The following is a 15,504-nucleotide window of genomic DNA, read 5'->3' on the forward strand; positions in this document are numbered from 1 at the left end:
GTATTTTTCTTGGATATAGCTCTGAACATAAAGGTTATCGTTGTTATGATCGTCATTCTCACCGTCTTCGTATTTCCTGTCATGTCAATTTTCTTGAGGATACTCCTTACTTCTCTTCATCCTTCCCAAATCTTTCCTTTCTTTAGTCTTCTGCTACTGCATCCTCTTCTCTCCCCTCCATAGTTCTTCCGAGTTCCACCACTACTGTCAATTCTATACCCCTTCCCAACGTCTCCATAGACACTTCCTATGTTCCTCTTTCCCCTTCTTCTGGGAGTATTGATGATTCTGGTGATTCGTCTTCTCTCTCTGCCGACCCTTCCTCTCCTGAAGATGTTCTTGCTGTCCCTCGTAGTTACCCAGACCGTTCTCGCCGTCCTCCTGCTCGGTATGCCCTTTCTCTCTCATCTACCTACTCTCCTGATTTCCAAGCTTTTCTTGCTACTATTCACTAGCATTCCGAGCGGCAGTCTTATCGTGAGGCGGTAAAACATCCCTAGTGGCAACAGGCTATGTCAGAGGAACTTGATGCTCTTCAGCGCATGCATACATGGGATCCTGTTCCTCTACCATCTGATGTTACTCCGATCAGCTGTCGGTGGGTCTATCAAGTCAAGGCCAGAGTTGATGGTAGTATTGAGCGCCACAAAGCCCGTCTTGTTGCTCGTGGTTTTACTCAGGAGTATGGCATTAATTATGAGGAGACATTTGCTCCTGTGGCCAAGTTGACTACTGTTCGTCTTCTTTTCGCTATTTCTGCTGCTCGTCACTGGCCACTTCATCAGTTAGATGTCACCAATGCTTTCTTACATGGAGACCTCTCTCAGGATGTGTACATGGCTCCTCCTCCTGGTTTCTCTCATCCTTCTCAGCATGTCTGTCATCTTTGCCGGGCTATCTATGGACTCAAACAGGCTCCTCGTTCCTGGTTTGAGCAATTTCGCAATGTGGTTCTCACTCTTGGTTTTACCGAAAACTCTCATGATTATGCCCTCTTTACTAGGCAGACTACTCGTGGCATCACTATTCTTCTTCTTTATGTTGATGATATGGTTATCACTGGTGATGATGTTGATACTGTTCTTTCATTGAAACAGCAATTACACACCGAGTTTCAGATGAAAGATCTTGGCCCTCTTCGTTATTTTTTAGGTCTTGAGGTTGCTTATTCTCGTCGAGGTTACTTGGTGTCTCAACAGAAGTACATGTATGATATTATTCGACGAGCTGATATCCCGGATTTCTGCACTGCCTCTACTCCTATTAAGCTGCATCACCGACTTTCTTCTTCTAATGGTGAGTCTCTGTCTGATCCTACTCGCTATCGTGCACTTGTTGGTGCTCTTGTCTATCTGACCATTACTCGGCCTGATATTGCATATGTTGTTCGTGTTCTTAGTCAGTTTGTGAGTGCTCCTCGCTCTACTTATTATGCTGCCCTCTTACGAGTTCTTCGTTATCTTTGTGGTACTATATCTCATTCTTTACTTTTCTCTGCCACATCTTCTCTTGAGTTGCGCGCCTATTGTGATGCTGATTGGGCCGGTGATGCCTCCAATCGATGTTCTACTATTGGTTTCTGCATTTTCCTTGGAGATTCCCTTATCTCTTTGAAAAGCAAGAAACAATCTACTGTTGCTCTTTCTACTGCTGAGGCTGAGTATGGTGCTATGTCCTCCACTGCTAAGGAGGTTCTTTGGTTGAGACAGATTTTGATGGACTTTGGTGTTTCTATTTCTGCCCCCACTCCTATACACTGTGATAACCAGAGTGCCATTAAAATTGCTGCCAACCATGTATTCCATGAACGCACGAAGCATCTTGAGGTCGCCCTTCACTTTGTTCGTCATCATTATCTTGCTGGCAGTATTCTTCTTCCTTATGTTGCCTCTACACATCAGCTTGCTGATCTTTTCACTAAGGCACATACTGTCTCTCGATTTCAGTTTTTAGTTGACAAACTCTCGGTTTATAACCCACCGTGAGTTTGAGGGGGTGTCTTAGAGTAATAATATTACTTGTATATGCATTGTATATTTATACATATATACCCTTAAGTGCACACCCTCTTGTATACAACATTCTTGTATTTATATGGGTTGGTTTAATGAATATACAACTCATTCCTTCTCACATATTTTGTCTATCAATTTTGCCCTTTTAGTTAATACCACCACATTTTTATTTTGCAAATCTAAAAAACTACATGCTGATACTTTTTTTCCCTATAATTTAAGGAAATGCTCTCATATGGAATTGTGATATTTTTTCATGAACACACAAGCTTGCAAGAAGTTGGATTTTGGTAAACAAGAAAAATGAAGTAATAATAATGTAAGATAATTAATGGAAAAATTAAGTATTAGTCTCTCCTATTTTTATGAAATCCTAAATTGGTTTTCTTACATTTTATATCCTCAATCAATCTAATGGGCCTATGATAACTTTTGAGTCAGGAGGATCAGGGTGGTGATCCTTTGTGGACAGATAGATTATATATCAAAGGGGCAATCTATGTTGCCATATTTACTTTTTTCTAAAAAAAAAAACATAGACTTTTCAATCCAATGTCCAATGGATCTATAACGAATTAATTTTCATGTGAAATTACCGCAAAATTTGCCTTGCAACACAATTCTAAAATTTAAAATAATGGAAGTTATTATCTTGCCTCTCAAGTTTTTCAACCATTAGCTGCCTTTCACATCACATTGCTTTGCTCCATGAGAAGGTTATTTTTAAAATCCAAAGGGTTATTTTTATAGAGATTTTGTGGTGAAGAAGTGTTCCCCCTTGGACGAGTGAGGCCTAGCACCAATTTTTGTTTTTATTTTTTGTACTTATTTATTTATTTATTTATTTTGTGTATTTTTCATGGAAAGATGCTCATGTTTAGAAATTGCTTGAGTGGGATATATTGCACACCATTGATTGAGGGTTTTTAATTGTTATGGTTTGATGTATGTCCAATTTGGGAATTCAGATTTTACTATATTTATATTTAATATTGTTTATTACTATAAAAATATTCGTTAAATTGTTTAATTTACGACTTTTTTGCTTTCTATTTAATATATCTAGTTAGAATCAAAAGTACCTAGTTAAAAATAATCTTAACCATTCATTATTTAGCTTTATTATTTATTTTCCTATATAACTATATATTATTCATAATATTGCTTATTATAGTTGCCAACAATTTATCTTTTGTTGTTAAAAGCTAGTTCTATGGATATTTATTTATCTCCCACAAGTTTTGTTTATTATAAATATAAACTATTTGTTTTGTGAATTAATTTGAGGTTAATTTTATCATAATGACAAAAGTAGATGCTAGGATTGGCTAGAGGGGTAATGCAGCGGACTCAAACACACTGCCACCGTTAAAATTTGTCAAAAACAATGAAAGAGAAGGAAAGGAGAAAGGGGGCCAATAAAGAAAAAGATTCACCAGTGTTCCATATCTAGAGTTTCTAATAGAGAACTTGGCAATGTTCCTTTTTTGAGTCTTGAATGGAGGAGTGGGGATGATGGCATACTTAACATGGTATAATCTCTTAGAACAGAGATTATCATTCTTCATTCAAGATTTGACACACTTGAGTAGATGGAGAATGAACCACGTCCAAAAATTTAGTTTGAGGTTGAAACTGTCCTTAAGAAATCTCCTCACCCTCCATAGAAGAATTTCAAGAAACTTGCAAGCAAATTGAGGAAAAAGTCAGCTCTAGAGAAGAAGATTTGTGAGGAAAGTAATTATGACAAACTAGCTATCCTAGCTATATGGGTAATACAAGTAGGCAAATTCCAGGATCCATTTCCTTCCACTCCCTCTTCCCTACTAAAGGGAAGAAGACTACCCTAACTCTATTAAAGTTCACTATATTAGATAAAGATATATATGAACGTCGAAAGCATAATAGAGTCCTTGACAAATCTAAAGTACAAGAAACTATTTTCTTTAATAATGCAGGTGTGATTGCTACTTTAGAGAATGAGCAGAGTGACAAACCACTAAATATAAATAATTAATGCAACCCAAAAGGAAAACACTAAGAAGGCAGAAGGGAGGACCATCATGCTAAACAATTTCATCTTCAACAAGAAACAACCCAGATTTTTCTTAGCTAGATGTGATTCAGCAAGCTACTCTGACAATATTCATACTATAAAATCAAGAAGTTTTCTACTTATTATTATGTGGAATCATGCATGTATAGTTTGTGTTGTCCATTTAATATAGATTATTAGTACTATTGGTATAATACTTAAATGTCCATCTTTTTTACTTGTGCACTTAAAATATAGCTTTCCCATTCAGTATTAATAAAATTTGATTACCCTTTAATATGTACATAAAGTACATAATATCCATAAAAAAAAAAGGTCTCCATTCATACCTTGCACTAAAAAAACAAAAAAAATTCCATACACAACTAAATTAATGAGCAACTAGGCCATGAGAAACTCATTGAAAATAAAAAAAGAATTCATACCTCAAAACGATTCCTCTACAGAACTCTCTAAGGCTTCCTAAGGTTGCCTTTCCATAAAACTCACATAGCCTTAGATGGAAGCTTCCATTGGATTTCTCGAGGAGTCTTCTATTAGGGATGCAAGTGGGGCGGGGCGGGGATTCCCCACCTCAAAATTCCCCATGAGGGAGAAATCCCCCCACCCACTTTCCTACGGTGATCTCCGAGGGGTTGAGGAGTCCCTAACCCACCAAATTTTTTTCCTAATTACACATGTAGCACATCATATATGAAATTAAAAAAAATAAACAAAATATTCCTCAAAATAAGCATTATTTAATGTATGAGAAAACAACAAACTTACTTACAACGAAGTAACTGATGGTACGAAAAACTAAAGAAGGGGAACTACGAAAATTGGGATTTCATAAGAGATGTTCTACTCACAAGTTAAGATTTCAATAAAGTTGATAAATTAATCAATTTAAACTTAATTTTAATGTAACATATTTATCTATAATAGGAAATAAAAAAATTTTGATTAAAATTTTTAAAACAATTTTGCATATAATTATCTCCCAGTATTGCATTGGAGTAACACTAATTTTTATTAAAAATCTAAAACATTATTAATAAATATAAAAAATAAAATTTTTAAAACCCAAATATTTGGTCATTATAATATTATATCAATATTAATTTCTTTTAATAAATAAAATTAATCATATGAGTTATTTTTAATATATATATATATATATATTTAATATTCAATTTAATAATTGGGGAATCCTTCTCCCCTTGGGGAGTCCCCACAGGTATTCCCGCGGGGAGTGGAGTGTAGATCCCTGTGGGGTGGGGAATACATTCCCCGTCAGTGGCGGATGGAGGGGGGGTCAAGGGTGTGCTTGAGCACCCCCTTGGCCCCAATCAACCAATATTATTATTATTATATATATATAAAAGAGGAACACAGGAGAGAGTTGAGCACCCCCTCTCTCTTCTCACACACACACACACACACTCTCTCTCTCTCTCTCTCTCTCTCTCTCTCTATATATATATATATATATATATTAATAATTCATTGGATCTTTATTTTCATTTTTCTAAAAATATTTATTTTTTTTACAAATTAATACCGATAGTTTAAAAAGTAGTGTTTGGAATAAAATTAATATTTCTTATTTAGATATTTTATAAATTGGTTTATAAAAAATAAAAAAATCATTGTTTAGTCTTCATTTATTACAAATTAGTTCATATAGAATAAAAATTAAAAAATATTACAAACATTTATTGGTTAAACCCGTGATTTTTATTAGTTAGGATATAAGATATATATATATATATATATAAACAAATATTTATATAAATATATATATTTAGAAAAATATTTATAAAAAAATTATTGTTTGGCCCCTTAATTTTTATTTTGTCTTGAATAAAAAAAATTATAAATGTTTTTTTTTTTGTGTAACAATTGGATTGGCTAAACTACAATAAATATGTCGTTCAACTAATCTAATTATATATATTTTAATTAAAAAAATTTTAAAAAAAAAATTATAATTTTTTATATGAGCACCCCCTTTATTTTCCTTCTGGTTCCGCCACTGTTCCCCGTCCCCGCCCCGTGGGTCGGGGAAGAGTTTCCCCCCATTCCCCGCCCCACGGTGGGTTTGTTTCGGGGAATCCCCACCCCACTTGTTTCCCTAGTCTTCTATAGGGTTTCCATGGCTAATAGAGTCCTTCTCTCCAAGGTCGAATCAAAGATGGAGTGATGGAAGAAGAAAATAAGTTAGTGCTGAGAAAGGAAAATGAGTTGTTTCAAACAAGTGAGACAGAAAGAAGAAAGATGTAAGAAGAAGGTGAGCTACTTTTCATACAAGAAAAATGTGTGTATCATGCATAAAGTAACATGACTAGGTGAAAATATTCCCTCCAACAATGGAGTGTATTTTTAAAGTTTTTATAAAAATGGGACAATAAGGACTTGAAAGCAATATGGTAAAAGAAGGATTGAAAAATATATTAAAATGTTAAGAGGAACTATCTCATAAAAATAGAAATTTTCAAGGATGAGTATAGTAATTTTATTTTAAATAAATAAATAAATAAATAAATAATATATATATATATATATATATTATTCAAGTTAAATTTTAAGACATTGGAGAAAACTAAATATTTTTATAAATAACTTAGGTGTTTATATATTAAAACTACATCAATATAACCGTTCCGTATTGTGTTTGATTCTCTTCATGCCTTTTCTTTTGTTTATTGTCAAAAAATAAAATTGTTTAATTTTTCTTTATTATTTAATAAAAATATCAGTATTTTGATATATATTTTGTTTATTCTAAATTTAGGAGTATTTGATTTCACTTTTGTTGTGAAAGTGGTGTTTATAATACTGAAGTAGGGTGACAATTGGCCCCGACTTCAATGACTTCGATGGAGAACTCGATTCCCCGCCCTAATAGGAAGGGGATAATTTTTTAGGGCCGAGGTAGAGTTTTGATTTCCCATCGGCATCAGGTCAGAGAATACCCTCCCGCCCTTCCTTCAATAAAATGTAATTTTAATTATTATATATATATATATATATATATATATAATATGTTATAAAACGTAAAATGTAATTAGAATGAGATTGCCATTTATCTCATGATTAAGATTTAATTGATGATAATGTATATCATAGATGATGTTAACTTGATGGTAATTTTTAAATTTATATTTTGATTATGTTAATTTGTATGCCATATTGTAATGATAATTTGATTGTGATTTATCAAAGGGCATGTAGCCTAGCAATACCAGGGGTCTCCTCGTTTGGGAGGGGCGCAAGTTCAATTCCTCATGACTACTCTTCCTAGGAGAGTTGGTGCTTATCACCATACCTTAAAAACAAACAAATAAATACATAATAATTGTGATTTGTTTTATGTTAATTTGTGTCCCAATTTGGTGTTAATATTTTTTTTCAAAAGAATAAGTATTTTTTAATGTATTTTGAGTTTTTTGTATTTTGGATTTCTTTGTTGGGAATTCCCATGGAGTTAAGAAATTTTTTTTTCCCTGTATCCAAGTTTGGGGTTAGAGCTGAGATGGTTCCATAATTTTGGGGGTATATACTAGTATTTCTGAAAAATAAAATTTTGTTTTTAATTACCCTCGGGAACCGCTCTCTCCATCTTTAAAGAGTTTTTGTTGTATTTGTTTTCTCTTTCACTTTTAATGAACTCCCTATTTTCCTCCGACATTTTGGTATATGTACTTAGTATTGCATTTGGTAGTCTTGACATTCTTTTCTGTAGCTTCCTATGTCGTTGTTGTTGTTGTTTGGTCACGTTTATTTTTTCTATTACACATGTACTCTGTTTGTATTTACTAATGCATATGGTTAATCCATATTTAAAAAAAATGTTTTATCTTCTCATAAGAAATAAATGTCTAATGTAATTATTTTTTATAATTTTTAAGGAATTCCAAAAGCAAAATTTTCATATATTATTTAAGTGAAAGTTAGATGACGCTATTTCACAAGAATAAGTTTCTAATTGATTAAAAGAGTAAAAAATAATTATGGAATTAATGAAGAGAATCTGTGAATTTATAATATATGTGATGTTAAAATTATAAATTGTATAAAAACAATAATGACGTGCCCAAGTAAAACTTTTGAAAAAAAAAAAATTTTCTCTCGAAGGAAATTTTAATCGTGAATTTTATAACAAATTAATGTTATTCTCATGACCAAACACACAATTTTGGATGAAAAACAGCTGCCATTGCTAATAACTAGCAAAATAAACACAGTGATTGACTGATTGAGTTCTTAAAGACATATTTTAACATAATTTTGAAATAAGAAAATATTAAAATTTTAAGATATTAGAGAAAACTAAATATAATATTTATAATAATTTTATTTTGTAATTTAGCTTTTTTTTATTAATCATCAAAATCATCTCATGAAATCTTTATTCACCAACATGGATTTCAAAATGCCAAATCCAAGCGATGGAACCATTGATTGGTATTTTAAAAAACCAAAATGTTGAAAAGAAACCTTTTATTTCTTGAAAAAATCACAAAAAGTTAAATCTTTTTGTGTTTTAAGACTTTTTTGAGTTATTATTATTTTTTAAAAACTTAAATTTATTGAACCATATTTATTTTAGAAAAATATATTTATTATTATTATTATTATTATTATTATTATTATTATTATTATTATTAGTTTAGAAAACAATTATTGCATTCAAGTACAAAGAGAAAATACATCCATCATTTTACGGGTTTTAAAATTTTTTTTTTAATGTAAAATGATGGATGTATTTTCTCTTTATAAAATGAATTTCCCACACACCTTTAATATACAAATTATAAATAGGATATTTGACACGAGAAAATACACAAGTCACCTCATGAAAAGACTTCAAAAAATTGCATAAGAAAGCAACATCATTCCACTCTTGATGGGTAAGTATTACTGGTGGCCACAAATATTTCGTAAGTATAATGTTGTAGCCACATACGTTTTTTTTGTAACGATGTGGCCATAAAACTTGTTTCCGGTCACACTCATGGCCACAATTTCATGTTTGGGGGCGGTTTCCGGCGAAAGTGCTGAGTTGGCGTCCGACGTGGATGGCTCTATAATTAGCCACCTCAGCACTTTCGCCGGAAATAACCCCCAAACATGAAATTGTGGCCATGAGTGTGACCGGAGACAAGTTTCGTGGCCACATCGTTACAAAAAAAACGTATGTGGCCACAGCGTTATACTTACGAAACATTTGTGGCCACCAGTGATACTTACCCCACTTTTGATCAGTTAAGCTAAATATAAAATTACTATTTCCTTCACTTAAATACAAGAAAGCAGCTTTGTAACGAAGTGCTACAACAAGCATGCTATAGATAGAGTTCCATCTGGTTGGACAATAAAAGTACAATTTCTTTCTAATGTCCAAATTTAACTTGTTTGCAATATCATAAAATTTCTTTCTTCTATGAGTGGATTGTTTCACATATTTTACACCAAGATGCAACTTGCCAATGGTCAACATAATAAGATTAAATGCTGATTGCACAACCAAATTTTATATGTGAGCACAACAACAAATATGAAAAAAATTCACCATCACAAGGAAGAAAACCCCATTGGTTAAGACAACTCTTAAGCAATGAAGCAACACAGTAGTTCGTACTCAAATTATCCAAAGTGATACTGAATAGTTTATGTTGAATGTTCCATTAAGCAACACAAGAATTAATTTCATCTTCAATAGAAAAGCTATCATATGGAGGTGGAATGAGTGTAAAATGGATAACCCTCTTGTGCAAAAACCATTCATAATCAATAAAATGCCCCGTGACACAAATATAGTGATCCTCAATGATAGATTTCCATGTGTCTGATGCTAAGCATATTCTACCAGGGCACTCAATCAATGTTTTTCAAATTTTGTCTTTCCTGCTTATGTAGCAACATAATATCTCTTTTGATTATTTTTCTACTCATTATTTTAAATTCAGGACATGTAAATGCCATCACATGCCTAAATCCAATATTCTCAACCATCATGAAAGGTTGTTCATAAACAACAATCATAATAGCAATTTCCATACGAATGATCTCAACATTAATTTATAATTTTAGAATGACGTATCACTGGTTGTTGTTTGATGAGAAATTGTATATAGTCTAATGTCACGACAAACACATTTCGGATATTTAGCCAAATGCCTCCTCAAATGATATGTTCCTCCTGTACTTTTGCAAGTCTTACAATATTTGCATTAAGATCTTTGTGAATTTGCTTCAATTGGTGGTAATTTGTCAAAATGCTCCCACACATCCGATCTACTACGCTTTGATTCAAGCTCAACATTTTCATCATCTAGATTTATTGATGTACTCAATTGACTTTCCATATCTATTGAACAAAAAATAATTTACAAATAAAATTAAAAAATCAATAGAAATAAAATAAAACTCATATAGTGTAAAAAAATTAATTTTATAAATAAAAATTTAAAAGCTGAAATATAAGAGTGAATATATTACTTGGATGGTTGGGCCTTCACCGGAGATGAAATGGATGAAGTGAAAAAACAAATTAACAAAGTGGTTTCTTAAAGTAGGAGGAAAGAAGCTTGATAATGGAACCTAGACAAAGCTCATGAAGTGTGAATTCAGGATTCCAGAGAAATGAATGGTTGCACAATCATATTTAGGTAACTTGATTAAAAAGAGATAAACTACTAGTGTGCATCAGAAAAAAAGCCTAAAAATAAATATATTACTTGGATGGCTGGGCCTTTATCAGAGATGAAATGGATGAGTGAAAAAACAAATGAACATGGTAATTGATTAAAGCAGGAGCAGAGAAGCTTGATAATAAAAGTAGAAATGACAAAAAAACATTGTTTTTTTTCTTTGTTTGAATGCCAAGCCTCAAATAGAAAAAAAATAAAAAACAAAATTAGATGAAAAAAGTGCACACATCCCTATATGTTTATATATTTAAAAATCAAAAGCAAAGCTAAAAAAGCTACATAATATTTAACTATTTTCAAACATATTATGTATATTATAAATAATATATTATATATATATATTATTTATTTTTTTGGCCGGGCTAGGCAGGGTCGGGTTGGGTTAAAATTCATCTGACCCAAACCAGCCTGAAATTCAATTGGGCCTATACATTTGAGCCCAACTTAGTTCTTTGGGCCAACTTTCTAAGCCTAGACCTTGTATTTTTTGGGCTAGGCTTAGGCCAGCCCATGGGTTGCCCATGTCCACCCCTTAGCATGAGGAGTTGTTTTTAAATTTTACTAGGTGTTCTCTATTTCTCCATAGGGTTTGCCGGAGAGGATATCTATTTGTTGAAGAGTTTTGTGTGCTGTTAAAGTGATTCGCCAGTGGAGAAGTGTTTGCTCCTGCTTGAGCTCAGTAGGAATGAAGCCCCCTTGGATGGGTGAGGCTTGGCATTAATTTTTGTTTTGTTTTGTTTTTGTTTTTGTGTATTTTCTCATGAAAAATGCTCATGTTTAGAAATTGTTTGAGTGGGATATATTGCACACCATGCATTGACTGTTTTGGACATTATGGTTTATGGTTTGCTCTATCCCTAATTTGGGAATTTAGGGTTTTTTTAAATTTTTTAATATTTTTTCTTCAAATTTGTTATGGTATCCAATATATTATTAATGTTAGTACTCGTTGTGATTTAAATTTCTATATTATTGTGGATGTTGTATCTATTTGGAGAGGAAATTTATATTTGGGAAGGAGAACAAAATTGAGATTTAGAACCAATGTGTTGTACAAATCTCTATGCAATTTATGTCATAGTAATGTTGAAATCTTTACCCAAATATTGTAACTGTAATTTTGATATGTACATGCCAATTTTGAATCTTTATATAAATGTTGTAATTGAAATTTTGATTTGTACATGTCAAGTTCTGTCATTGTCGTATATTGCTCCCTTATTTGTTCATTGTTTTGAGATATTGTATACATAATGTGAGACGTTATTAAATTCTTTCAAATTTGTGTATTTTATTAGAACACATGTTAATTTCCTATAGTTATATAATTAGGTTTCAATAGGATCCCCATTTTATATGTAGGTTTAGAATTACTTATGTAGTAGAGGATAGTGTTTTGATAATAAGATTAGTGCTGTCTAAATTTATTACTAGAACTTAGAGATATACAGTTGTAGTAGTTAATTTAATTTCTTTCATTGTGTTCCATTTTACTTAATTATGTTTATTATTACCTCTGCATGTTTCTTATTACATGTTTTTATTTAATATTTGATTTAAGTACTAACCAAACTCAATAATCATTTATCATGCTTATTTTAATTTAGTATTCATGTTTCCATTTAAGATGAGTATTTATTATTTAATATAAGGTATTGGTGGTTAGTATATGCTACCATTGTTTATAATATACGAACTTCCTTTGATTATTTTTTAGGTAAAATGAAGATGGCTAGTCAATTTGGAAACTTCTATAATGGGAAATGTTACTTAGTTCCAAATGTGTCAACCTTTAGTAAATTAAAGGAGAAGATGACCTAAAAGCAATGGTAGCTACTCTGCAACACTCCATTTTTCTTTTTGATGGATGTGGAATATGTAATTCAGGAAAGAGGAGTACAATATGTGTTGATGCAACTATTTGACGAGTGCACAAAAAGATCCAAGATAAGTGAACGTTCCATAGGCTTCGAGATCGAAGATTTATACTGGGACTGCATTGCAATTGAGCCATGGTGGATTTCAAGTGGTAGAAAAGAATGCTATGGATTTGAGGAGAAATATCTTGAGAAAGACAGTGACAGGAACATGGGCAACATCATAAGGCTACTGAAATTAGTTCACAAAAATGTAGTATGGAGGAAGAGAGTTTCATCAAGCTTTTAGTAGTGTACCTTATGGGTAGCTAGAGTACAAGAGAACACAAGGGTCCAAGAGCTCAAAACCTAAGGAAAAAAAACAAAACAAAAGAGGAAAGGAAAGCAAATATCCAACATGAAAAGCTTTTAAAACTCAATCCACATTCATGGCTACTTGAGTAATCCATCTGGGAAGATCCATGGCTTTGTGGAAATAAAATAAACCTAAATTTTGACAAGCATAATTAGCAATAATGTCTGGTAAATCATTAAGTTCTCCTAGAATATACTTCAGTTGAATTCCTGGACATTTATCTAATAAACTTTGAATCTTACTCACTGTGTCCTTAATCCTCCAAGCTATCCTTCAATCATCATTGTTAATGATGTTGATGATATTTAGACAATAAGTGTATAACTCATTAGGCCTTAAATTCCTTCCTTGATAATGCTCCAAGGCTATTACTACCCCTAGAGCTTCTGCATGAATGCTGCACAACACATATTACTCCAACCTCCTACAAAAATAATATGCTTCCAATCAACTATTAAAACAAAACCAACTCCACATCTTGAATTCTCATTAACCCAAGAAGCATCATAGTGCAAGGTTAAAAAATAAGGAGAGTGATTACACAAGTGCTACTCCCTTTTTAAATTCTCAAGAGGCTTGGCATACTCCATTGCATTGTTGATTGCCTTTTTAGCAATGTAATGAAAATTCGGATTCACTTTGTTAAATCTAAAATGACATCTAGCTTTCCACAAAGCCCAAGTACAAGTAGCTAGGATTGCTTTAAGAAGTTTATCTCCCACATTAGCAATAAAACTCTGAAGTAACCAATGGCTTTATGTGAAATCATTGATTCTATCCAAGAGGATGCCACTGAAATTCTTGACAATGATCCACCTTTCTGAGCTCTTATAGCAACCCCAAATACGACGCTCTGCAGTTTCAACTTGCATATTACAAAACCTATAGAGAATATCAGGACCAATATTACGACTATATAAAAAGCCATGTAGGAAGTTTCCCATGAAAGAGCTTCCACAAGAAAAGTTTAACTCTTGGAGCCACATTCAACTTTCAAATTTCTCTCCAACCCAATCAGTTACCACCTGAATCTGGATTCTTCTTAAGAAAGTTGTAGACCACTCTAGCAATCTTGCTTGCCAAACCCACAAATTTGTCTTTGAGTCATCAAATCTCATTTTGAGAAGTCTAACATTGTCAATTTGATCTCCAACCAAATCATGAATAGAATTTAGATTGATGGAATTATCAAAAACAAAATTAGAAATAGTAGCACTATCCAAATCCAGGTACATATTGATATAGGTGGGCTTTCTATCCAAGGGAATATCGAAAAGCCACGAGTCATTCCAAAAATCAATAATATTGGGGTTGCAAACTTTAACCCAAAACTGAGATCTAATCATTCTCGCACCTTTGCAAAGGGTTTTGTGAAAAACAGATAAATTAGGATTTAGGTTAAGTTCCCAAATCAATAATATTGAGGTTGCAAACATTAATTCACATTCCTTAAGTTGTGAATACCCAGCCCCACCATCAAATTTGTCAAGAGTAGTATAGCCCCTATAAATAGAATGGATGCCACTTCTATTTCCACCTCTAGACCAGAAGAAATTCCTAGCTGTTTTAGGAATGTTGACAAGGATTGCATCAGGGATACACAAGAAGCTAACAAATAGTTTGGAATGGAAAGAAAGACATTATTGATAAGGATAAGCTTTCCAACATACCAAAGTTTAGAATGATTGCAAGAACTGACTGATCGATTGGCTTTGTCAATTAAGAATTGAAATTGATTGACAGGGATCCTAGACAGGATGATTTGGGCTCCTAGGTTTTTAAAAGGAAAGGACCCTGCCTTCATACCTAGGATCTTGCAAACAGGAGCAACAATCCTCTTGTTAAGCTAGGTAGGGAAGTACACAAAGGATTTATTGATATTAGGACATTGGCCTATTAAACTGTTGTAAATGTTTAAGCACATCATGCAAGATTTTGCAGAAGCCCTAGAAGCTTTGGTTACTATAACAAGATCATTTGCAAAGATTAAATGATTGAAATTTCTCCTAAACCTATTATCAAAGCCAGGGATAAAATTGTGTTTCAAAGCAAAGTTCATCAAGGAGGTCAAGTTCTGGGAAACCAAAATAAAAAGATAAGGAGAAATAGGGTCCCCTTGCCTAATCCCCCTAGTGTTTCTAATCCATTTAGAAGGTTGACCATTGATAAGAAAGGAGAAACTAGAGGAAGAAACACAAGCCCTAATCCAATCAACCAGCTTATTAGGAAAATTCATTCTATCTAAAGTGGCAAGAGTAGCATTCCACTCAATTGTGTCTATGCTTTTTCAATATCCACTTTAACCATCATTTTGGGAAGGCTATGGGTATCTTTCTTTATAGAATGAACTACCTCTTGAATGGCAATAATGTTATCAACCGAGGACCTTTCCAATAGAAAACCACTTTGCTCAACTCCAATAAACTTAAAAATGACATTTTTAAGATGATTTGAGATAATTTTGGAAATGATTTTATAAGAGACATTACATAAAGAAATGGGC

Source organism: Dioscorea cayenensis, chromosome 15, assembly GCF_009730915.1.
Source record: "Dioscorea cayenensis subsp. rotundata cultivar TDr96_F1 chromosome 15, TDr96_F1_v2_PseudoChromosome.rev07_lg8_w22 25.fasta, whole genome shotgun sequence".
In the NCBI taxonomy this organism is placed as follows: domain Eukaryota; kingdom Viridiplantae; phylum Streptophyta; class Magnoliopsida; order Dioscoreales; family Dioscoreaceae; genus Dioscorea; species Dioscorea cayenensis.